The sequence below is a fragment of the Suricata suricatta genome, chromosome 11 (genome assembly GCF_006229205.1).
Source record: "Suricata suricatta isolate VVHF042 chromosome 11, meerkat_22Aug2017_6uvM2_HiC, whole genome shotgun sequence".
Taxonomy (NCBI): Eukaryota; Metazoa; Chordata; class Mammalia; order Carnivora; family Herpestidae; genus Suricata; species Suricata suricatta.
Genome location: NC_043710.1, coordinates 88,871,459 through 88,894,012, shown reverse-complemented (window position 1 = coordinate 88,894,012; position 22,554 = coordinate 88,871,459). Strand labels below are relative to the sequence as shown.

Genomic DNA, 22,554 nt, shown 5'->3' with positions numbered 1-22,554 from the left:
GAGACTCTGAGGCAACTTTATCAACAACTTTCCTCTGAGGGTCTCCAGCCTGACGGTCACAGAGAGTCTCAGAAGGAAAACAGGAGCAAGGACACGGCAGACCTGCCAACTGAGCAGAGGTCGTTCCCCCACATTGCTCTCAATCTGAAAATATAAGCCCACCAGGCAGACGGGCCACTCTGAAATCAGGGAAGAGCACTAAAAAGCATCTCTCAGCCCAGTTTCCATTCTCCTTCTATGTCCTGTGTTTGGGGACCATGTACTGGAGAAGTTGCATCGTTAATAGTGGGAAGAATTTTAATTTAGACCAGGGAGACCTTGGACTTGTCACATGACCTTTCAGAACCTGGGTTTCCTGTGTATAAAATGAAGGTTGATAACAGCACTTTGGCATGGAGTAGACCAGTAGGATCCACTGTGATGTGGGAAAGTGCTTTTTAAAGGAATGCAGATGGATATCTGGTTCCTATCATGACAGGAGTTTGCTCCCATTAAATGCTAGGTTTGGGAGCGGGGCTAAAGCTTGGAAGTTATGTTATAGCGTTACTGTCTCAACTTTGGTCTCCAAGAAGTTTTTTCTTCCTTGCATCCAAATTAATTCTGGTTTGCAGAGTTGAAAATTGCATTATTTAAAGGGTATAAAGCTGATGCGTTAGGACTTTGACTAAAAGCTCCTGGAGGGCAGGGGGACCCGGAATTTCGTGTGACGAAAATCTCTTGTTTCGAGGAGAAATCAGTCCAGCAGTAATATCTGTTTTATGCCCACAAGGTCTGGACTTGTGCAAACACTTTAAACCCACAGCCAGATACATAATCTCTTCAAATTCTGTGGCCCTCCTAGGGCCAGCCCAGAGGGCCAGGAAGTGGCTTTGGTCCCATCAGTCATGCTGGCACTAGAAACCCAACAACAGTGGCTTCCTGGAGTGGAGTTGGAGGAGACATCAGGTGGGGGAGAAGGGCCACCACAGTGGGGGAATGGGTGTCACTCTTCTCATGCCCTGTTTGCCCCGCAGGCTGCCAGAGGTGGTCCCTGGAACAGTGACCATAAAGTGCCTCGCGGGAGAAGAAGGATGAAAGAGATGGGGATTCTTGTAAATTTTTAATCTGAAAAATAAAGAAAGTGTGAATTAGAATTAATGCAGGTATTAAATATTTAAACTTTCTGTACTCACTTTCATTTTTAACATATTCCACCCTCAAAAGCCTCGATAACGTTTGTCAGATTTGTTCTCAAGATGTCGCTCTCTCTCCACCTCCCCCCAGCCCCAGCCCCAAAGTTAGAGCTCAGGTATTCATCATCCTGATGGAAATTTTCATTTTATTTTTCCTACAGGAACTGTCTGATCTCCCTCTTTATATTTATGCTTTCTCTATACGGCAGTGTAAATAATTAATGCCTTTATAAACACATCCTATGGAAAATATTTATTAGAAAAAATAACTCTTTAATTTGGCATGTCATTTAATTCCATTTTGTAATCATAGCACATGGGCTACAATTAACGCCAGAGCCGGGAAACCCAGCCTGTCTGCTCACACTTGCAGAGGGGTGGCCAAGTCCCCAGAACAAAGCCCGCTCGGCCTCGTGGCCACTTGCGACTTGTGTGCATTTGGATGATGGACACAGGTGATGTCCACCCTCCAGTGTGGTGCTGGGAGTGAGTCTGGAAATGAGAGGAATGGCAGGTCGGGGTATTCTAGGTCTTTTCAAGTGCCTTTGGTAGCATGCATTCAAAAGGATGCTGGGACCTTAGATGTAGGCCATTTTTACATTTTGCAGTGTGTGTGGGTGGGGGTGGGGAAGGACGGTGGTGTTCCTTGGAGTTTGGGTGAGTTCCCACATAGGACTGGCTTGGGGGAGAGTAGTAAATAGTTCCTAGAGATTGGGCTTCATGCATGGTTTCGTTTAACAAATATTTATTGAGTGCTTCATGTGTGCTGGGTATCCTTGCTGGCACTAGAGACACAGGTAAACAAGACAGGCAGTAGGGATGAGAAAGGTAACCATTCCTGAAGATTCTGCCATTGCCTCTGCTCACTCCCTGTCCCCTACTAAACAATCATTCTGGCTATCTTAAGGAATATGTCTACCAGAGAAGAGCTTCTCCCAGGGTTCAAGGACTCATGGCTAGTATTTGAATAACTCAGTGTTCCTGGGTTTATCGATTCCTGTGGGTTTATGTATCACTGCTTTGCAAATAAGACTGTAGAGAGCACCGACCTGCCCTCCCTGGGATTCTGAGAGCCAAACACATGACCTAGCCATTCTCTTATTCTGGACTCCAGTTGTGGCTCCCCCTCTGCAGTTAGGCGAGGGGCTCTCTTTGGACACTCCTGACACGCCCATGACATACTTCTCCATGCATGATGTCAAGGGCCCAGACTTTGGGCTGAAGCTCTGGAGCTTTTAATTTCATTTTTTATGTGGCATTTGTTAGCCTTTTCCCCTATTGACTGTCTATTCTAATTGTCCCCATGCCTGGCATTGTTCTGTGTGTGCGTCCCCAAACTATCAGAGCTCTTCTGATCCTCTCTGTATTTCGTGTCTTCCAAGCTAGGATAATAGGAAGAAGCATGGAAATCATAACCCACCCCACTCTTCTACCCACACATGCACCCCTAGAAGTGGGTCTATGACAGGACTGGGCTATTTAGGAAGGGTGACATCTGGCTTCAGAGGCCCTGTGTGAGGGGTTCTCCAGGCTGCCAGGGGCTCTTGCTTGGCCAAGAGCAAACAGGCTGAATCTCAGTTGCCTTGGGGATGAAACAGAAGGTTCTACAGGGATGACCCCTGGTGATTTTATTTCTATGTTCTTTACAGGGAGCTCATGATCTTGTTAGGGATTTGGAAGAAGGAAGCTTGAATGACTTCATTTTTCTATCATTCTCTTCTTTCTCATGGCAGGGGCCTCAGACTGGGTCCTAACAGGGTCTATGATATATTCTGATTTTCTTTAGGGGGAATATTTTAAGGGGCTCTGGGTTAGTTCTGTAAGTCCAACTTGGCCCTTTGTCCCACTTTTAGAAAATGGGCTTTTATGTCCCATGTAAGAGACTCTTGGGCTCTGATACTGAATGCTGCCTAGATGTGTGTTCCGTGTTCTGCCTGGAATTGACCTTCTCTCATCTGCACTGGGGTAACTTCCCAGCCCTTCCACCACCCCCTGCCAGAACACATACATGGTTCAGCTTCACCCCCACTTCTATATCCATGCATTTATTCATGCATGCATGCATGCATGCATTCATTCAATATTCACCAGGCATTCTATCTCAGGGCACTTTGCTGAGCACTTGGTTTTCAGAGGAGGTTCAGTTCCTGCCCCCGAGAAGGTTCTGGCTTCAGTTCTACTTAGTCCTTCGATGTCTATCCTCTCATGAAAACAGCAATAAGCAACTTGATGACTTATTCAAGAAAAAAAAAAAACCCTGCACAGCCCATACAGAAGCATCTCCTCTGTGGGCCCTGCTCCAGTTTGTGGTCCAGAGCCTGTTTCTGGCTCCATTCAGCCCATGGAGTCCAAAATGAGGTGACTCTGACAGGAGCCATGGAGGGGCCGCCATGCTGATGAGGAAGCCATTGCTGTCCATGTCCCACGCAAATGCACCACCAGGTTTCTCAGTCCTGTTAATAAATCCTGTTCTTGTTTTACCGGTGTCTGTTGCCTGGAGTGGCAATACCACGGGCCATAAGCACGACAGTGACAAACCTAGAGAACACAACAAGCCCAGAGCCACGCAATGGCTTTTATTAAACCTGACACATATCCAATAACCCAGGCCTCTTGCCTAGTGTCCTAGAACATTTGGAACAAATTCCATGGAGGCTTGGAGAGAAAGAGGGGATGAAGGCCAGCGGCGGTGGTGCTGCTGGGTCTCAAAGAGCACGGGAGTGTGAGAAAAGTAGGCCAGGTGTTGTTCCATAGGTCTGTCTCAAAGTGCCTGATTCTGGATCCTTCATGATTGATCCACTGATAGAGTGACTGTGGGGGCACCTGGGTGGCTCCATCAGTTAAGCATCCAACTTCAGCTCAGGCCTTGACCTCATGGTTCCTGGGTTCAAGCCCCATGTTGGGATCTGTGCTAACAGCTCAGAGCCTGGAGCCTGCTTCGGATTTGGTGTCTCCCTCTCTCTCTCTCTCCCCCACCTACCACTTGTGTTTGCTCTTCCTCTCTCTCTCCCTCTCAAAAATAAATAAGTAGACTTAAAAAGAAAGTTGGACTCTGGATGAAGAATAACTGGCATTTGCAAAGACCATCACCACGTCCGGAGCCCTTGATCACACACTACCTCCTGTAGTGTTCACATTAGCCTCGAGACACATTCTGTTGTCCTGGTTTTGCACTTGAGATGGCAGAGACAGGAGGTTCGAGTGACTTGCCACAGTCATGTGACTACTATATGGTCTCAATCGATATGGTCTGATTTCATACCCATGTTCCTTCGATGGCCCGTGCCCTTCTGTTCCGTCCCCTCCAGCATGGAGAGGATTCAGGCCTTGCTCTGCTCTGGGCCTGAGGTCAGGGTTGAAGAGGTGCCTCTCAGGAGTCGACCTTGTCCAGTAAATGGGTCATGAGGACAACTCTCCAGCTGCCTCCTATAGGAGGAAGCTTCTTGTTTATGCCATCCTCCCTTCTTTGTTGTTCCACAGCCCTGGCATTGGGTCCTGGTGTGTCTGGAATGACAGCAGTGAAGCAATGCTCTCCTGAAGCTGTTTGCCAGAGGTGACTTCTGCACCTGCCTCGTGCTCCTTGCTTCTGCGGGAGGCAGTGGGGGGTGGGGTGGGGATGAAAGCACCTCTGAGATGTTCTCTCTGGCCTGGCTACAGTGCGGGGAGGGAGTCCTGGAAGGGGGAGGCAGGGCCCAGAGCCCTACAAGTCATGAGGCCATCACTCAAGAGCCTGATGCGAGCCAGCCTGATGCATCACTCATGGATTTGAGGGAACTTGTGGCCTGAAAGCGGGCCCCACTCCCCGAAGCCCAGGATGAGAGGCCAAGCGCCAGGCCAGGAGACAGTGGCTGTGCTAGTCAGGAAGGCAGCGATAAGATGAACAAATTCCCCAGGTGAGGCTCAGAGGTCACGGATGCGTATTTGCCTTTGCAGCCCACATTGCTTCCCACCACTTGAAATTCTCCTAAAAACCCAGAGGAGCCGCTGAAAATATCCCAGGTAATATGAAAATGAATAACAGCTCAGCAAACAGAGCCCAGCTTCTGAGCAAACAGCAGAGAAGGCAGGCAGCCTGGGCAAAATGAGAAAAAGAGAGAATGCAAAAGGAGGGTGGGCAAATAAGGGACAGAGAGGGAAGGGGGGAGTGGGGGCAGGAGGAAGCCAGTTCAGAGTCTCGGCCATTACTTTTCTGGGCACTCAGTTGCCATCTGCCCTAGAGACTCCCTTTGGGCCACTCTCCATCCAAAGGTCCAAAGGGAAAAACGATGCAAAGACATTTCTCAGCTTTGGCTGAGATGAAGAGATGTTCTGGTGTAAAATGCCTCACAGTCTGTGTCTTATCCAGTCTTTTCTCTGTGCGGAAGGGACTTGGGGAATGAGGATGGGTAGGCAGTGTGCCTTCCTGAGTTAAGAGGCCTGAGTTCCAGATCCAGCTGTCACCTTGAGACCTTATGGGCTTTTGTGGGCTACAGTTTCCTGATTAGCAAAATGAGAAGGGAGGGGCATCCTTTTAGCTCTAACATTCTATGGGGTTTTTCCCTCCATAACCACAAAGATTTGAATAAGTGCTTAGCTGCTTGTTGAGGTGTATATTCAAGACTGTGTGGGTGTGGCTAACCCTCAAGGAATGTATCCTCAAAGACACCCAATGCGACATGGACAGTCATGTGAGCAGGAAGCACCAGATTAAGAATCATCTTGGATATTCTGAGTAAGATTGGGGACTAGCCAGATGAGAAGGAGCATTGTGCTGGCCCTGGGGCCAGAGAGTGGAACTGGAAGACCTCATATCTCTGACAGTTCTCACGTATTGAAAGCATACTCCATGTCCAGAGCTGCACCGGACACTTTGCATTTGCTATCTCATTTACCTTTATACTAATCCTTTGAGCTAAGTGTTATTATTATCCTCACTTTACGGATGAGAGTAACAGAACCAGTTACTTGTTCGTGGTCGCATAATCCAGGTCTCAACCCAGTCTGAATGATGCAGGGTCCACACTCTTAAACCACTCAGCCACATTGCCTTTCATGGCTTGGGCTAGGCATCCTGGCTCCAAATGGGGTCATATTCTCTCACAGGAGCACAGAAGCCATGCCATGTGGGGCTCTGTCACCTCTGCCGTGCTGGCCCCATGCACTGGAGACCCACCAGTTCATGTAGGAGAGCTGTTTGTCAAATTGTAGCTTTTTTTTTTTAACCTAATAAACTACAAAAGAAGCTGTGAAGCAACCACAGCACCAAGAGCACAGACAAGGATGTGCAAACAAGGCGTGTGATGGGAATAAAAAAGGAGTCAGCAATGAGGAAGATTGGCCTGGCCCAGGCTAGGCTCTATGGGCACTGACCTCAGGCTCCTCTCTCAGGGGCTAGGCTTCCTCCCTAAACATCCTAGGATCCTGGAAGGCTGAAGGATCGCCTACCAGGGATGTAAGAATAAACAGAAAATCTTGGTTTAGGTGGAGGGTTAATCCAGGGTGCTGAGAGAATGCCCCCCTCCAAGATGCTGTGCATCCCACGTATTTATTACCTACCGGCTCTGAGCCAGGCGTGGCTGCCAGGTACGGTCCTGGAGGTTTTCATGGAGCGCCTGTCTTATTCTTATTCCCTCACCACCTCCGTGCTGGGTCTCAGAGTTCCCCCTGCCCCTCGTGTCTAGCCACAAAATGCTTCTTTCAGGCAGTCTCAGAGAACATTAAGTCCCTGCTGTGTGCAAAGCCTTATTGTAAGTGCAAGGAATAGTGCTGAACAAGACAGAGTCCCTGTGATTAGGTAGTTCCAGTTCTAAGAGGGAAGAGAGAGAGTGAAGAAACAAGGAAGTGCATATGGAAATAAGAAAATGTTAGGTGTGATGAATGCTGTAAGATAAGGTAGGTGCTGTTGGAGAGTGCCTTGACTGGTGTTGGGGAAAGCTCTCTGAGGATGGGAGATTTGTTTGTTTTTTAATGTTAATTTATTTATTTTGAGAGAGAGCGAGAGTAAGCAGGAAAGGGGTGGAGAGAGATTGAGAAAATGAGGATGGGAGATTTGTATCAAAACTTGGTGGCCGAGTAGGTGGCAACCTCATTTGGATGGGAGGGAAGAACTTCTCCCTTGGAAGGAAAAGTAAGAGCAGAGTCACCAATGGGCCTGAACCCATGCACCTGGGAATTCGTACAGAAGAGAGGGCGCAGAGAGAAAAGAGATTAGGGAGGCAGATAGGGGCCATTCGAAGGATCAGGAGGCCATGCACAGGCACTTAGATCTTACTCCATATGCAGTGGAGAGCCGCTGGAAGGCTGTCCATGGGGGGTGATGTCTGGCTGCTATGTGGGGTCAGGGAGACTTGGTCTTGGTTATAGAGATAGAGGACAGGGAATAGTGGCTGGAGTCAAGTGGCCCTAATCCCATGTGCTTTGGGAGCTGGGCCATAAAGGCTTCCCGGTGAACCAGAAGTAGGGGAGGAGAGATTGGAAGGAATCAAGACTGGACGCCTGGATTTTCAGCAAGTGAGTGGAGAGTACACTTTTACTTAGATGGGGAAGGCTTGGCAGGAGGGGAGGAGTGGATTTGAGGAGGGAAAGATTCATTTTGAATATGCTAAGTCTAGGATGTCTTTTGGACACTGAAATAGTCCCCCAGACACAGGTGTCTGGGGGTCTGGTAGAATATGCAGCTGGAGATGACAATCCAAGAGACCTGAGTGTAAAGAAAGTACCTAAAGCTACAAGACTAGGTAAGGTCACATAGAGACAGAGCATGCTAGAAGGAAAGAGTGCTGAAGACACTCCAGTGTTTGTAGGAAATGCCCACAGAGGAGACTGAGAAGGCGTGCCAAGGAGATATGAGAAACACCAGGTGAGTGAGGTATCACAGAACCAGGAGAAGAAAGCTTTTTGAGAAGGAATAATTGGCTAACTGTGCTGAATGCAGATGAGGACAGAGAATTGACCATCCATTTCAGCAGGATGGAGTCATTGGTAACATTGCCAATTGGTCGTCAGTGGAGGTGCCCTTTGGAGTGGGCTTTATTTGATGAAAAGATAATAGAGGTGAGGAAGTGGAGACAGTGCATATGACTCCCTTGAACAGATGTGCTGTGAAGGGGAGCTCAAAAAAAGGAAGAAATTGGAGGAGGGAGTGGGGTCAAGCGAGAGTTTATTTAAGAGATATGTTTGGGTATCAATGAAAATGACCTATAAAGAGGGATAGAATGGTAATGTAAGTAGGGAAAGAAGAGTTGCAACAACAACAACAACAAAAAGGTGGGGGAAGAGAATGGGTTCAGAACCCAGGGAAAGTCCTAGCTTGGATAGGACTCTTTCTCCACTGCACTTGGGGTGGGGTAGGCAGAGTATTTTGGTTCTGATGCAAATACAATGAAGGACTTGTTGATGGGAAGATGAGGTAGTTCTCATCTTACATAGAAATCTGTTTTCTTTGTGAAATATACAGCAAGGTCAACAGCTGAGAATGGGCTAGGGAAAGGAGTGTTGGGAATTTGAGGAGAGAGAAGGAAGTAGGATAGTTTCCCCAGAGACTGGGAAATTGAATTTTCTAAGGAAGTACAGTAGGTTTCTCTGACAGTGTCAAGTGAGATTTGTGGTCATGTTTGTACCGAGTCTAGTCAGCAAATTTGTGTAGTTTTTTTTTCAGCTGCTGTGGTGCAGGCTCCAATAAATGGATAGAATACCAGGGCTGGAGTTCTGTTAGACCGGTACAGAAGGAGGAGAGCTGCCAGACATTCAGGGTATTGGCAAAGGAGTTGTTCAAGTGTTGGATTGTGGAATCAGAGCTGGGTAAGAAAGGAAGTGGACATGCGGGGAGTGATAGCAATGGATAACAACAAAAAAAAAGTGGATTTTAATGAAATGAAGGTCTTGATGAAGTTGGAGAATTGATGGGGTGGAGTGTCAGGATAAGCTAGCTCTAAAGAGGGTGGTGATAGTCAGAAAGTGGGATGTTAAAAACATACATTTCGTAGGTGATTAATCGATTGGTATGATTAGAACAAAAGCTCATTGGGCCCAGAAGGTCAAAGAACTAAGAGACCAGGGGATTGGTTGGACCGTCTTCATGGATATCGGAGTCTCCAACAATGATTGTAAAAGTAGTAGTGAAGGAGTCAGAAATCCAGATGCTGAAGTCATCCATGAGTGCTGGGAAATGACCAGGAAATTGGTAGAAAGATAGAATTATGTATGTAGTAGGGGTCAAGAGATCTGATGATAAGCTCTTCAAATAAACTTCGGTTTTTGAAGGAAGAAAGAGACAGTTTAGGTGAGGAACAAAGTAGGCAAATCCTCACCTCCTGTTCTGAAGTACATTAGATGTGGGAGCCAGACCTGCCTCTGTTGGAAGGGCTTCTAAGGAAATGTGTCCTCAGGGGGAAGCTGGGTTTCACTTAAAGCAAGAACATGAAGGAGACAGTCAGGGAGGACCAAGATTTCCAGAGAGCACAATCAGAGGATGGGAAGGAGGAGTGAGGGAGAGGTTGGAGGATGGGGTGGACACAGTATCATGGAGTTGGGTGTCTGTACAGTGACGCATGATCAGGTAAGTTTAAGCTTCTGATGGTAACTCAGGTCAATGGGAAACTGAAGCATGATGGGATTAGTCCTGAGCGTCATAGCCCTCTGCAGAGGAGGACATAGACATGGCTAAGCTTGCTCACAATAGAGATGTTGGGGCTCCAGTCGAAGACTTGGGGAGAGGCGCTGACTTACTGGAGTTGGTATGATGTAGTGGTTAATTTGTCCCTCTAATCTAAATTTTTGTAATGTTTATTTATTTTTGAGAGATAGAGAGACAGAGCATGAGCAGGGAAGGGGCAGAGAGAGAGGGAGACACAGAATCCGAAACAGACTCCAGGCTCTGAGCTGTCAGCACAGAGTCCTGTGCGGGGCTTGAACCCATGAACCATGAGATCATGACCTGAGCCAAAGTCGGCCACTTAACTGACTGAGCCAACCAGGCGCCCCTGACCCTCTAATCTAGCTGTTCACATACAGAAGTGGAAGAGTAGAAGCATATCCCCCAGAATATCAGAGTATCAGAGTAGGAAATCATATCCCCCAGAATATCAGAGTAGGAAAAGCATTTTAGATATTCCCAATCAACTCTTCCACTTTTCAGATAAATTATTTGTTCAGGGTCATCAAACTATTAAGTGGAATTAGAGCTTGCTGGGAATAGAGGTATGTGTATAGTTTGTATGGGCCGCATGTCTAAGGCTGAGGCCGAAGGAGCAGGAGCACCCTGGCCATCTCTGGGACAGCACTTTGTCCTGCTGTGCTGTTCTTGTCTTGGGGTCACCATGTTTGCCCCAAACAGGAACACGTACCTGGCTTACCAGGATCACTGGAAACCAGAGAGCTTGGACCAGGGGCTCCCTCCTCGTCTCTATCCGTGGCCTCTTGGTCAGTTGCTCTGACTTACCCTACTTCAGGATCTCCATCTGTGACTGTATGTGGCAAAAAGCAGTTGGAGTGGCCTGTGAACTGTGGTGAGCAAGACGGTACCCAGACCTCTCAGGCCTGGGCTCTGGTATGTCCTGGCATTGGCTCCTGTCTGAGCAAATGAGTGAGACATTTACTGAGTGTCTATCTTGTGCCCAGCATGACTTCCCTGAAGCTCAAAGTCAGCTTCAGGAGACCAGACTTGCACACGGGAACTTGTAGGCTTAGTGCTAAAAAGACACCTGAGTGGCCTTTGAATTCAGTTGCCTCCTATTTCTGATGAGGAAATGCCACGGGAGCCAGGCCTCTTCACGTTTTGACCCAAAGCTCTGTCACCGATGTGCACCACATTTTCATTCAACGTGCAGGGTCTGCCCTGTGGCCCAGCCTTTGAGGGACTGACTGGTAGGCCCTGTCCATCTCTTACCTGTAGGCCACCCTCAGAGTCCTGTTTCCCTCCCCCCAAGTCAGGCAGGTACCAAGAGGGTTGTGGTGTCTGGGGGTCCATTTGCCCTCAGGATAGGGTGCTGTGAACGGCCCTGATGAGCTGACTGCTGGCTTTCAGCCCCTCTCTCCTTTCAGCCTGCGCAAGTGTTAAATACGGCATCAAATTAAGCAAAATTAAATACATTTCCATGCAGCATTTTTCTCTTGACTGAATCAAACAATGCGGTTGCCATAGGAACAGCCTTTTCTGAAAAGGTCACCTGCAAGAAACTGTGTTTTAGGTACAACTCAAGGAGATTACGGGGGATTAACTCATTTTATACATATATATTAAATATATATTTTTTTTCTTTAAAGGGGCTGTTATGAAGGAATAATATCCAACTGAGCTGGAAGATACCCACAGAAAAAATTTTTAAGTCCCTGATAAAGGGGTTTTTTTCCTTCCTTTTTTTTTTTAACCAGCATGCAGTGGGGGCGATATCTGAAATGGCGACTCTGTGTTTTTACTTGGCTTTAATTAAACCTCAGTCGGAGCTGAGAAATGTGGTGAAGCGAGATAATTGCACTATTCCCAGTACAGTTTTTAAACTCCGGCTTTGATATGCACCTCGTGACAGCCTGAACCTGCACCCAGGCTCCTGGGGCTGCTTGAAGCTCAGCTTATAACCACCCCTCTTAACCTGCAGGCATCTGGGGACCGGCATTCCGGATCTTGAATGGGAAATTAGGGCTGGGGGAGGAGGGGCAGACCATCGCAGAGGCAACGAGAGGCCGCATCTCCCCGAAAAAGTTCCTGTCTGGCATTCTGGAGGTCCCTGTCAGACGTTAGTGTCCTGAATGTCAGGGGACGACAGGCATGAGCCACCCTAACTCAGAAAGAGAACACGATGGGTCTTCTGTAGCTTTGCCCATAATTTAGAGATTAACTGAACTATCCCGAGGAAATCCTAACTGGATGGGAGTTAAAACAACTGACTGGTAGAGCTCTTTGTGAGTGTCCCAGGCGATATAAGGGGCAGTACGTGTTTCTCTTCAGTCCTCTTTCTCAGGGGCTGCCTGGGGCTCTTCTAAGGTGGAGGCTCCATGTCTAATATACTTACACAGTCCCCCAGCACCCCTGTGGGCCCCACGTGGGCCACCCAGCCCATTCATGATGGCCCAGGCATGGCAAGCTTCTGGCCGTCCCTGGTGCCAGGGAGATGGACATTCTCCATTCCAAGAGGTGTAAGGATGGTGCCTGGCTCTTTCCCTCCTGCCCACTGAGTCCTGCTAGCTTCCCAGGAAGGCAGAGTGTGGGCCATCATCTTAGGCCAGGAGGCAGAGCATCCCGAGCAGAGGGTTAAGATGGGAAAACCGGACACTGGAGATCTGAGTGACTGCACTGGCTTCCTGGGCACCAGCTAGACAGCTTTTTCTGGAACCTGGGGCTCCTCACACTCTAGAGATCATTCAGAACTAGCTGGTCCAGCAGACAAGCCCAGCTCTAGCGTCAAGGTCACATGCAGGCTCAGTGTCCTCTGGAGCTTGGGCTCCCTGCTGGGGCCATGTCTCCCCGAGGGCCTGTGAGAGTTGGTGACCAGTACCAGCTTAGAACTACCTCAGGAGGAAAGGGATCAAAAGCATGGGGTTATATGCATGTGATATGGTCAGGTACGACCCTAGCAATGTAGAGCACAAGCCCATGTTCCTCAAATCCTCTTGGAAAACATTCCTTTGAAGCCTTCCTGATGGCTGGCCTGCCTTCCATCACACAGACCCTCTTTCCCTGTCTCTATTTGTCGGGCTGCTGTGCCTGAGATTTTCTTGTATTTGTCCCCAGTCCGTTCTCTTAATTTACCCCAGTGCCAGACACGGTGGGCTTGAGTGAAACCTTGCAAAAGTAAGTAAGAGTAAGAAAAAGTAAGCATGAGAACTTGCAAAATAGGCACATCCGGGTTTTAATTCTAACCAGTCACTTACCCTTTGAATGCCTCTCTTTCCTTATCTGTCAAATGGGAAAATAATAGCCTCTGTCTTAGATAATAGGTCCTTATAGGGTTTTGCAGAAGATTACATGAGTTGGCCTGAGGGAAAGTATCTGGATGACATAGGTGCTCAATGGATGTTTGTTGAATATTTTAGGAACATGACTTTTGTACAAAACAAACCATGTGTCTCCTTTCCTGTGAAATCTGACTTACCAGCCTAGGGATGACTGCAGAGATGAAGGAAGGAACAGCAATTTCTCACTCTGATCCCCTAATACAATCACTGGTGGTTTTCTTGAACTCTTAAGAAAAGCGTATCTACACTTATCCAGGGAAGAAGTTTATTTTTAGAGCAATTCAGCCCTCTGAACTCACACGTACCCCTAAGACAAGTTTCCTGAGTGCCTGGCCAATCTGGAAAGAACCAGAAAAAGACCACTGCCCTGAGTAGTGGGTTACCCAAATCCACCTCATTTCCCCATTGAGGACAAAGTGGAGCTAACAACAGTTAGCAGAACCGTTCTGCTACTGCAGCCACTCCATGGATGGTTTGGCCTCATTCTTTTTCTCATCTTGGGTCCTACTGTTCAGCTTCTCAGATGAGCACAGTCTCCCAAGTATCTTCAGAAACAGTTGGCAAAGAGGACCTTCCCCACCAGGGGCTGTTAGTGCACAGGCCTGAGAGTCAGACCAAATTGGGCTTGAAAGCCGCCTCTGCCAATCTTGAAGCCGTGTGACCTTGGGCCAGTTACTTCCTACTCAGCACCTCCATTCCTTATCTGTAAGTACACCGGGATACACTGTTTATCTTGCAGTGTTGATGCCAGGGTTAAGTGAGATGGTACTTGTGAAGTGCTCACGGCGCGGCCAGCACGCAGAAGCCTGTCAGCCTGTGGCGTACAAGTGTATGGTGAGCACCAGCATCCCCGGGAGGGCTTCTTAAAGCACAGATTGCCGGGCCTGTCTCCAGAGTCTCTGAGATGGGGCCTGAGGATTTCCATTGCTGACTCATTCCCAGATAATGCTGCTTGGTGGGGACCACACTTTGAAGAGCACTGGTCTATCCAAACCAAAGCGGGGGCCGTATTTCACCATAATCCATTAAATCTACACCTTAGTAGGTATCCAACCTAGTTTACAAAGGCTTCCAAGGGGGTTTGGAAGACCAAATTATCTAGAATGGTGCTGTCCCTTAGAACTTTCTGCAGTGAGGGAAATGTTCTGTGTCGGTAGCCACCAGCCACGTGAACACTTATAATGTGGCTCATAAAAGTGAAGGACTGCATTTTACATTTAAATTTAAATAACTTGTGGCTCACGACTACCACATTGGATAGTGCAGATTAGAGCCTCTTAGAGTTTAGTGAAGGCATGTCTGTCAATCAGGAAAATACATGGCTAGGTGGATGACATGTCAAGAACTGGGACTGGGCTCGGGGCGCCTGGGTGGCTCAGCTGGTTAAGCACCTGACTTCGGCTCAGGTCATAGTCTCCCCAGTTCATGAGTTCACGCTCCATGTCAGGCTCTCCACTATCAATGTAGAGTCTGCTTCTGGTCCTCTGTCTCCGTCTCTCTCTGCCCTCCCTCTACGCTTGCTCCCTCTGTCTCTCTCCCTCTCTTTCTAAAATAAATAAACATTATGGGGCACCTGGGTGGCTCATTTGGTTAAGCATCTGGCTTCGGCTCAGGTCATGATCTCACGGTTCGTGGGTTCGAGCCCTGCTTCAGGCTCTGTGCTGACAGCTCGCTCAGAGCCTAGAGCCTGCTTCAGATTCTGTGTCTCCCTCTCTCTCGGAGCCTCCCCTCTCTCTGTCTCTCTCTGTCTCTCAAAAATAAAAAATTAATTTAAAAACATTAAAAAAATAAAATAAACATTAAAAATGTTTTTAAACTGAGACAAGGCTTAAGACACAACATTACAGTCACCTGCTGCTTCAGTGAGTTCCGTCTACCTAAAGACCTTCTTGTAGACTTTAGGAAGCTTCCCCCTTCCCTCACATACCTGAACATCTAGGTATACTGCTCTCTGGAGGAAGTAGGAACAATCGAAATACACAAAGCGTAGGGTTTGAACATCCAAGTAGAATAAATACAATGGACCTCTCAGGGACAGGGGCGAAGCAACTATGTGCCAGGGCCATGACCTGTATGTTTTGGGGATAGAAAACAGTAAAGACATTTTCTGGAAGGAAGTAGGACTCAGAAGGCAGTATGATTTGTTTCTGGTTAGAAGGCGGGAAAACAGGAGGGTCAGTTTAAAAGGAAAACCTTCTGTGAGCCACGGTCTGCCACCTAGTAGCAGCATGCAAGCGTGGACCTGCTCGTGGTGATGGGAGAGTGGGAAAGAAGATGGTGACGTTTGTGGCTTAGGATGACAAGCTGCTGCTTGGAGCCAGTTCTGTGAGTGGGAAAGTAAGAAAGTGTTACTATTCAAAGGTCACTTTGTCAAAGTTTGCCCTAAAATCTCTCATCTCCTGCTGTGTCTACTCTGCCTGGGATGGTACTATCACATGGCATTGAAGATGGGTTCTGAGTCTCAAAGATCTGATTCAGAACTCGCTCTGTCACTTACAAACCGTAGGCAAATTACATAACTTGTCTCAGCCTCGGTGTCTCCATCTGTAAATGAAAATAACAATGGCACACACCTATAGGGTTGTTTTGAGAATTGAATGAGATCATGGATATCAGGTGCTATGCACGGTGCCTGGCACAGGGCGGGTGCATTTGAGGTGGCAGCTTTTATGATGTTACAGGCACCACTGACATCGCTTCTAGTCTCGGCAGTGAGTTGCCCTGTGGGCTGTCCCATAAGGGCAGGATGTGGGGCAGAATCTGGCAGTCCTTCCCTGAGTGTGTCGATGAGGGAGGGAGTGCTTTCGCCTGGATTTCTTCCCTGGGTAGAGGTGACCTCTCAGCCTGCAGCCCCCCGGGGGTGATCCTTCGCTCTACAACAACAACCATGATGGATTGTGCTGTGTGTCAGCTCCAAGACACAAGCAATAGCATCACCCGAAAACCAACTTAAGCCTGGCCTGATTTAGTACAGAGAAAATGACAGCTGCTGTGCTCGGCTGGCTTCCACCCAGCAGAAGGCTATTTTTTGCAAATAAAATGGTAAGTTGCTAATCAGAAAGATAAATTAAGAAGCATTAAGATAATGATGGTCTAATCACCGTCCACACAGAGAATTGCTAGAGTGAATATCCAGGCTACCGAGTGCTTGAGCACATTTGGTGATTATTTGTATTATGAAGGGGATGATGGATTCCAGGCCTGGAATCAATCTAGCTCAGGAAACCCACAAGACCAGTTTCCTTGGGGAGAGGCCACCAGGGACTTCTGGAGGTCATCTGATCCTCTTCCCACCCCCACCCCCAGATCTGAACAGCCTCCCCAAAATCATTCTTCATTTATAGCTGTTTCACTGCTGAGGTCCTTTAGCTTCTGAGGTCCTTGGTCCATCTTTTCAGGGCTGGACTTCTCCTGCCTTCCCAGGCTAGTGTGCAGAAATGTCCCACATCATACTAGAGTCTGGAGCAATTAAGACCATAGAGACCGTTGCTCCCCTCATTCTTCAGCTGGGGACCCCAAGGCCAAGGGAAGGTGATTTGTTTAATATCTCAGAGGCAAAGCCAAAGATAGAACTCAGGCGTCAAGGGGCTTCTATAGCCCTCTTGCCTTGGAAAGGACCTTATGCTAGAATCAGAAGTTTTAAATACCTATCCCAGATCCCCTGGGGATAAGGACATTGAGTGGTGTTGAGAAGTGAAACTGTATAAAGAAGTCCCAGCTCATAGTCTCGACAGGCCGTGGACTTTAGACGTGATGAGTCTCTGAACTTCTCATAAGCTTCAGAGCAGCCTCACCCGGATCCTTGTCTGTAAAGTGGGGATAATAAATGACCTAACTTATAGGTTTGCCATGAGGCTTACATGAAAGGCTGCAGTTAAAATGCTATGCTTGACGTCATTATTATCACCGTGAGTAAATGCAGCGATGGCTAGTTTCTAGACAGTGTTGTGCTGGGGCTAGCTTGTACCAGTTTGCAAACGCTGTTTATTACATTTTCAGGGATTTTTCAAGCCACTGGCAAAACATAGCCATGATTAAAATTAAATGATGTAAACTTAAGCTTAGTAAATTATATTTTAAAGCCAAAGTATGGGGAGTTCTTGTTTAATGGGGGCAGAGATTTTGTCTGGGATGATTTAAAAAATTCTGGAAATTAATAGTGGTGATGTTTATACCACAGTGTGAATGTACTTAATACCAGTGAATGGTACACTTAAAAGTTTTCTTTTTGGGGGGCGCCGGAGTGGCTCAGTTGGTTAAGCATGTGACTTCAGCTCAGGTCATGATCCCACAATTTGTGAGTTTGAGCCCCACATCAGGCTCTGTGCTGACAGCTCAGAACCAGGAGCCTGCTTCGGATTCTGTGTCTCCCTCTCTCTTTGCCCCTCCCCAGCTCACTCTCTGTCTCTCTATCTCTCAAAAATAAATGAACACTAAAAAAATTTTTTTAAGTTTTTTAAAATTGAGGTATAATTGACATATAACATTATATTAGCTCCAGGTATACAATATAATGATTCGATATTTGTATATATTTCGAAATGATCCCCACAATAGGTATAGTTAACATTCATCACCAGGCATAGTTACAAATTTTTTCTTATTATAAGAATTTTTAAGATTTACTCTCTTAGCAACTTTCAAATATGCAGTACAGTATTAATTAACTGTAGTTAACATGCTACATAGTACATCCCCTAAAAATGTTTGAAGTTGTAAATTTTGTGATGTATATTACCCTAAAATTAAAAGAAAGACCAAGGTAGTAAATACTCAAAACATCTGAGTTCCTAAGCATTTTACTACATTTTACTATTATCCACGCGCTTGAGGTTATTCCTGCCTGTTGTGGCTATGTGGTGGAAATACCATGTAATGACTACTCAGCCGCTCTTCTCTTGTTGTAACTTGGCATTGGCCATGGTGGGCATATTATTCCAGAGAGCAGATTGTTAACCATTTACCGGCACGCCGCTGGTCCTGGATGTGGGGCGAATGAGGGACGGGGCATGAAGAGGCTCTTGTGAAGATTAATGCGGGGCCACAAGACAAGCCCCCAGCTCAGGGCTGGCCACGTAGTACACACTCAGTTAATTCTGGATGCAACTGGGGGTACGTGGAACAGAGGGATGGTGAGGAACAGAACTGCGAACAGGACACCGTGTCTCACAGGTGGGTTAAAAAAAAATGTAGAATTGGTGCTCCAAAGAAATATTAGTGCTTCACAGATTTCAATTCCAGCAAATGGGCTTGTCCATTGAGTTTTTTAAAATCCAGTCATGGGGCGCCTGGGTGACTCAGTCAGTTAAGCGTCCGGCTTCCAACTTCGGCTAAGGTCATGATCTCACGGTTCATGGGTTTGAGCCTTGCATTGGGCTCTGTGCTGACAGGTAGCTCAGAGCCTGGAGCCGGCTTCAAATTCTGTGTCTCCCTCTCTCTCTGACCCTCCCCTGCTCATGCTGTCTCTCTCTGTCTCTCAAAAATAAATAAAAAACATTAAAAAAATAAATAAAATAAAATCCAGTCATATCCTAAAGGTGGTAGGAAGCTGCCACTAAAAAGGCCCATGGTAAATAATTTTGCACTGGAAGGAATCCTTTTGAAACATAAATAATTTCTTCCCCTACACTGAAATTTTGTGTAGAATGGATTTTTACTCAATTTCTTCAAAGTAAGCTTAACTAGACTTCATGAAAGTATTGTGTCTAACGTCCTGGTAGGTACTGACCTACTGTGCTGCCCCTTGTTACCAGCGGAGGTTCTAGTAGCGCCCCCCCCCTCCTCACTGCCCACTACCCGCCCCCCGACCCTGGCCCCTGGGCCTGGCCTTGTCAGTCTGCCTGGGGCCCAGCTGCGCCTCACAGCAGTGTGCCTGGCTGCCTCTGGCCGAGCACTAGGCCAGGGCAGACTTTCCCAGCATGCTCTCCTTCCTCCCTCCCCTCCACCCCCCACAGTTCCTTGTGAACCTAGCCCAAGCTCCCTCTGGGAGGGACATCCACAGGCGTGGCCCTTGGCTGGTTCCCATTCCAGAGGCTGGCGCTGCTCTTTGGTCAGAGTCTCCCAGGGCTGACTTGGCCAGAATGTGTGGGAAGGACAGCACGTGTCAGACAGAGCATGGCCTGTAGGTTCTTGTCCTTCCCTGAGACAGAGGGTGTTACTGATGGTTTCATCCTGGAAAGCATGTGCTGCACATGGAGCCCCACCCCCAGCTCCCTTGAGCCAGCAGCTCCGAGCTCCCTGCTGCCCGAGACCTTGCCAGCCTGGGAGACCCTCTTTGTCTCTGATCTTTCTGGCCCTCAGACTTTCACTATGAATAATCTCACCACGTTAATCTTCACCATCGCCCTATGAGGCACATATTTTATTGTCCCGTGTTGTAGCTGAGGAAACTGAGGCACACAGAGACTTGTTAGCTTGCCCGGGGTCTTAGAGCTCGTAAGTGGTGATAACGGGATGCAGCACTGACCCCAGAGCCATCTGACCCCAGAGCCCAGGCCAAACCAGAATGCTGTGCCGTTTCAGGGAGCAGCCAGTGGAAGAAGGAGAAGCAGATCCCTCTGGGGAGAATTCAGGTGGAGACTCAGCCCAGGCACTCCCCATGCAGGCTACCTACCCACCCCAGGTCCACCGACCCCACTTAGCCACCCTGGGACTGGTGGGGCAGCCCCAGTGCTCTCCCTCCCCCTCCCTCAGCTGCAGCCTGGGGAAGGAGGTGTGAGCAGCCAAATGCTCCAGGGTCCCTACTGAACCAGAGCCTGACTCTCCAGCCTTGTTGGCAAGACGGGAGGGTCCTGAGGGCCCCAGCAGATGGGGTAGTCACTCCCACTGCACTGTCTCCAAAGCCTAGGAATCTACAGGCAGACAGCAACATGTGGCTTTGGGCTAGTTCCCGGCTGAGTGGGTGAGGGAGGAAAAGGGCTGGAAATTCCTGAAGACTCCGTCTTCTGGGGGAACAAATGAATCTTCCTCCTCCCGGGTCTCCCCAGCAGCTGCTGAGAGCTGCAGAATTTATCGAAGCCCTTCACGCTTTGTGACAGACTGCTAATGAAAGGGAGGCCAAGCTTCTGCATCTGCCTTCTTTGGTTTCTAATTTGCCCGGGACTCTACCCCCAAGAGGGGGCAAGTGACTTGGAAACCAGGAGGGCCCCACAGAGCCCTGCAGCCTGTCAGCAGGGCTTGGCTTGAAAGGCCCCTGCCGAGGGCCACCCAGGGGGCTGCTCCCAGCTCCAAGTACCTGCCAGGGATGTGAAACATGCCCTGGGATTAATGGGAACCAGATGGGCAGGACAGCCCCTCCACCTGGCCTCCACGAGAGAAATGTTCACATTTCTGGCATTGTGGTGAAGCTTTTCTTAGGATTTCTCTAATACTGTGTGAGGGGTTTTTTGTTTTGTTTTGTTTTGTTTGCTCCAGGCTCCACTGCCCAGGAACAGAGGCTAGAGAGTTCCTTTTTATCCAAAAGGAAAGATGGAGGGAGCTGGGGGATGGGGGGGGGGGGTAGCCTTAAGGTCGTCTGGTGCAATGGTCTCAACCCAGGCTGCTCATTAGAATCACTGGGGCGGGGGGGCTTTTTAAAACTACCTGGGTCTTAGCCCCTACCCCAGACCACTACATAAACCTTCTCAGGAAGGAATCCAGGTGTTATTTGATTTTAAAAGCCGCCCAGATGTTCTCATGCACTGCTGGGGCTGGGAACCACAGAGCTCCTCCTTTAGACAGAGGAGGAGAGTGGAGCTCCACTTGAGGAAGTGACAAGCCCAAGGTCACCGTCAGGACCCATCACTCTGCCTCCAACTCCCAGCTGAGAGTTTGTTCTCCCAGGCCTCTTCCGGGTCCCCATGACCCATCAACCCACGGAGCTTCTGTTGAGATTGTGGTGTCCTTTTTTTTCTCCTGCTTTGCCTATTTCTATTGCTCTAGTCCTGCAGACCCCATATAAATGCAACTTCTGTGGAAAGCTCTGCCTTGAGCCCCTGGCTCCTCTGACTTGGCACGACATGGGCAATACAGAGCCTTGTGACTCAAAGGGGGTCTGAGGACCAGTAGCACCGGCAGCATCTAGAAGACTGTTAGAGATGCCTCAGCACGGGGGCGCCTGGGTGGCTCAGTTGGTTGAGCGTCTGACTTCAGCTAAGGTCGTGATCTCACAGTCTATGAGTTCAAGCCCTGCATCGCGTTCTGTGCTGACAGCTCAGAACCTGGAGTCTCCCTCAGATTCTGTATCTCCCTCTCTCCCTCACACTCTCTCAAAAATGAATAAATTTTGAAATTTTAAAATAATAATAATAATAATAATAAAAGAAATGCCCCAGCATGTCTCAGCTCCTGACCCATGCCTGCTGACTCCAAATTTCAGCAAGACCCTCAGACTTAATATTCATAAGCATACCAAAGGTGGGGAAGCATTCATATCTTGTTTGACACAGTCCCTCTCTCAGATCCCTTTGTGTAGGTTTTGTCACAATAATAAAATTGCCTTCTTCTTGAGAAAAGGGACCATGTCTTATGTCTGCACAACACAAGGTAGATAGTAGGTGTTCTCAAATTTTTTGTTGCCCAGAAACTCTCTCCCCGCAGTTTGGGGTGTGGACATCACGGAAGGGTGGACACGGAGTCAGGGAATGCTCAGTTCTTCGAGCTGAGTCCACAGCAGGCCAGCAGGGGCCCTGCTGACCAGAGGAAGGCATCTCAACTGCCGGGTCCCTCCCACAGTGGAGGGACTCCAGAAACAAGGAAGGAAGTGAGCACCTGCTCATCTCTGACTCTGTACCACTTCCCTCCTCAGGGAATGATCAGCGCATATCTGGGCAGAGAATGTAACTTTGTCCTCCAGCATCCTTTTCTCCAAAAGAGGAATGATGGCATCTACTCCACAACCCTTCTCTAGGGTCATCTCAAATTTGGCACACCCCATTTTTAAATATTTTTTAATGTTTATTTATTTTTTGGGAGACAGAGAGAGACAGAACGTGAGCGGGGGAGGGCCAGAGAGCAAGAGAGACACAGAATCTGAAGCAGGCTCCAGGCTCTGAGCTGTCAGCACACAGCCCGATGCGGGGCTCAGACCCACAAACCACAATATGATGACCTGAGCCGCAGTCGGGTGCTTAACCGACTGAGCCAACCAGGCACCCCTGGCACACCCAATTTTGAATGAGGATCAAGTAAGATAATGGCCGTGAACATGCTTTGATGCCTCCAGTCCCATTTACTCATGAGGCCAGTTTCTTATTCTTCCCATTCCCATTTTCTGGATGCGCAAGCTGAGAGAGTTCATTTTCAGCCCCATGCTTTCAGTTTCCAGGTCAGATTTAAGCAGAAACAGTAGCCCCTAGTGCTGTAGTTGGAGGCTTCGTGGAGAAGGCGGGGGTGGCTCATAAAGGAGCAGAACAAAGTACCCGGCCAGAGCATGGAGTTAGCCCACTCTGGTCCTAATGGGAGAGGAGATGAA

At 48.2% G+C, this 22,554-nt stretch overlaps 1 protein-coding gene across 4 annotated transcripts in view; it reads left to right on the top strand.

Annotated features, from left to right (window-relative positions):
- PKNOX2 (PBX/knotted 1 homeobox 2) overlaps positions 1-22,554 on the top strand; it is a 265,040-nt gene that overhangs the window by 104,064 nt on the left and 138,422 nt on the right. The gene's annotated exons all lie outside the window — the stretch shown is intronic.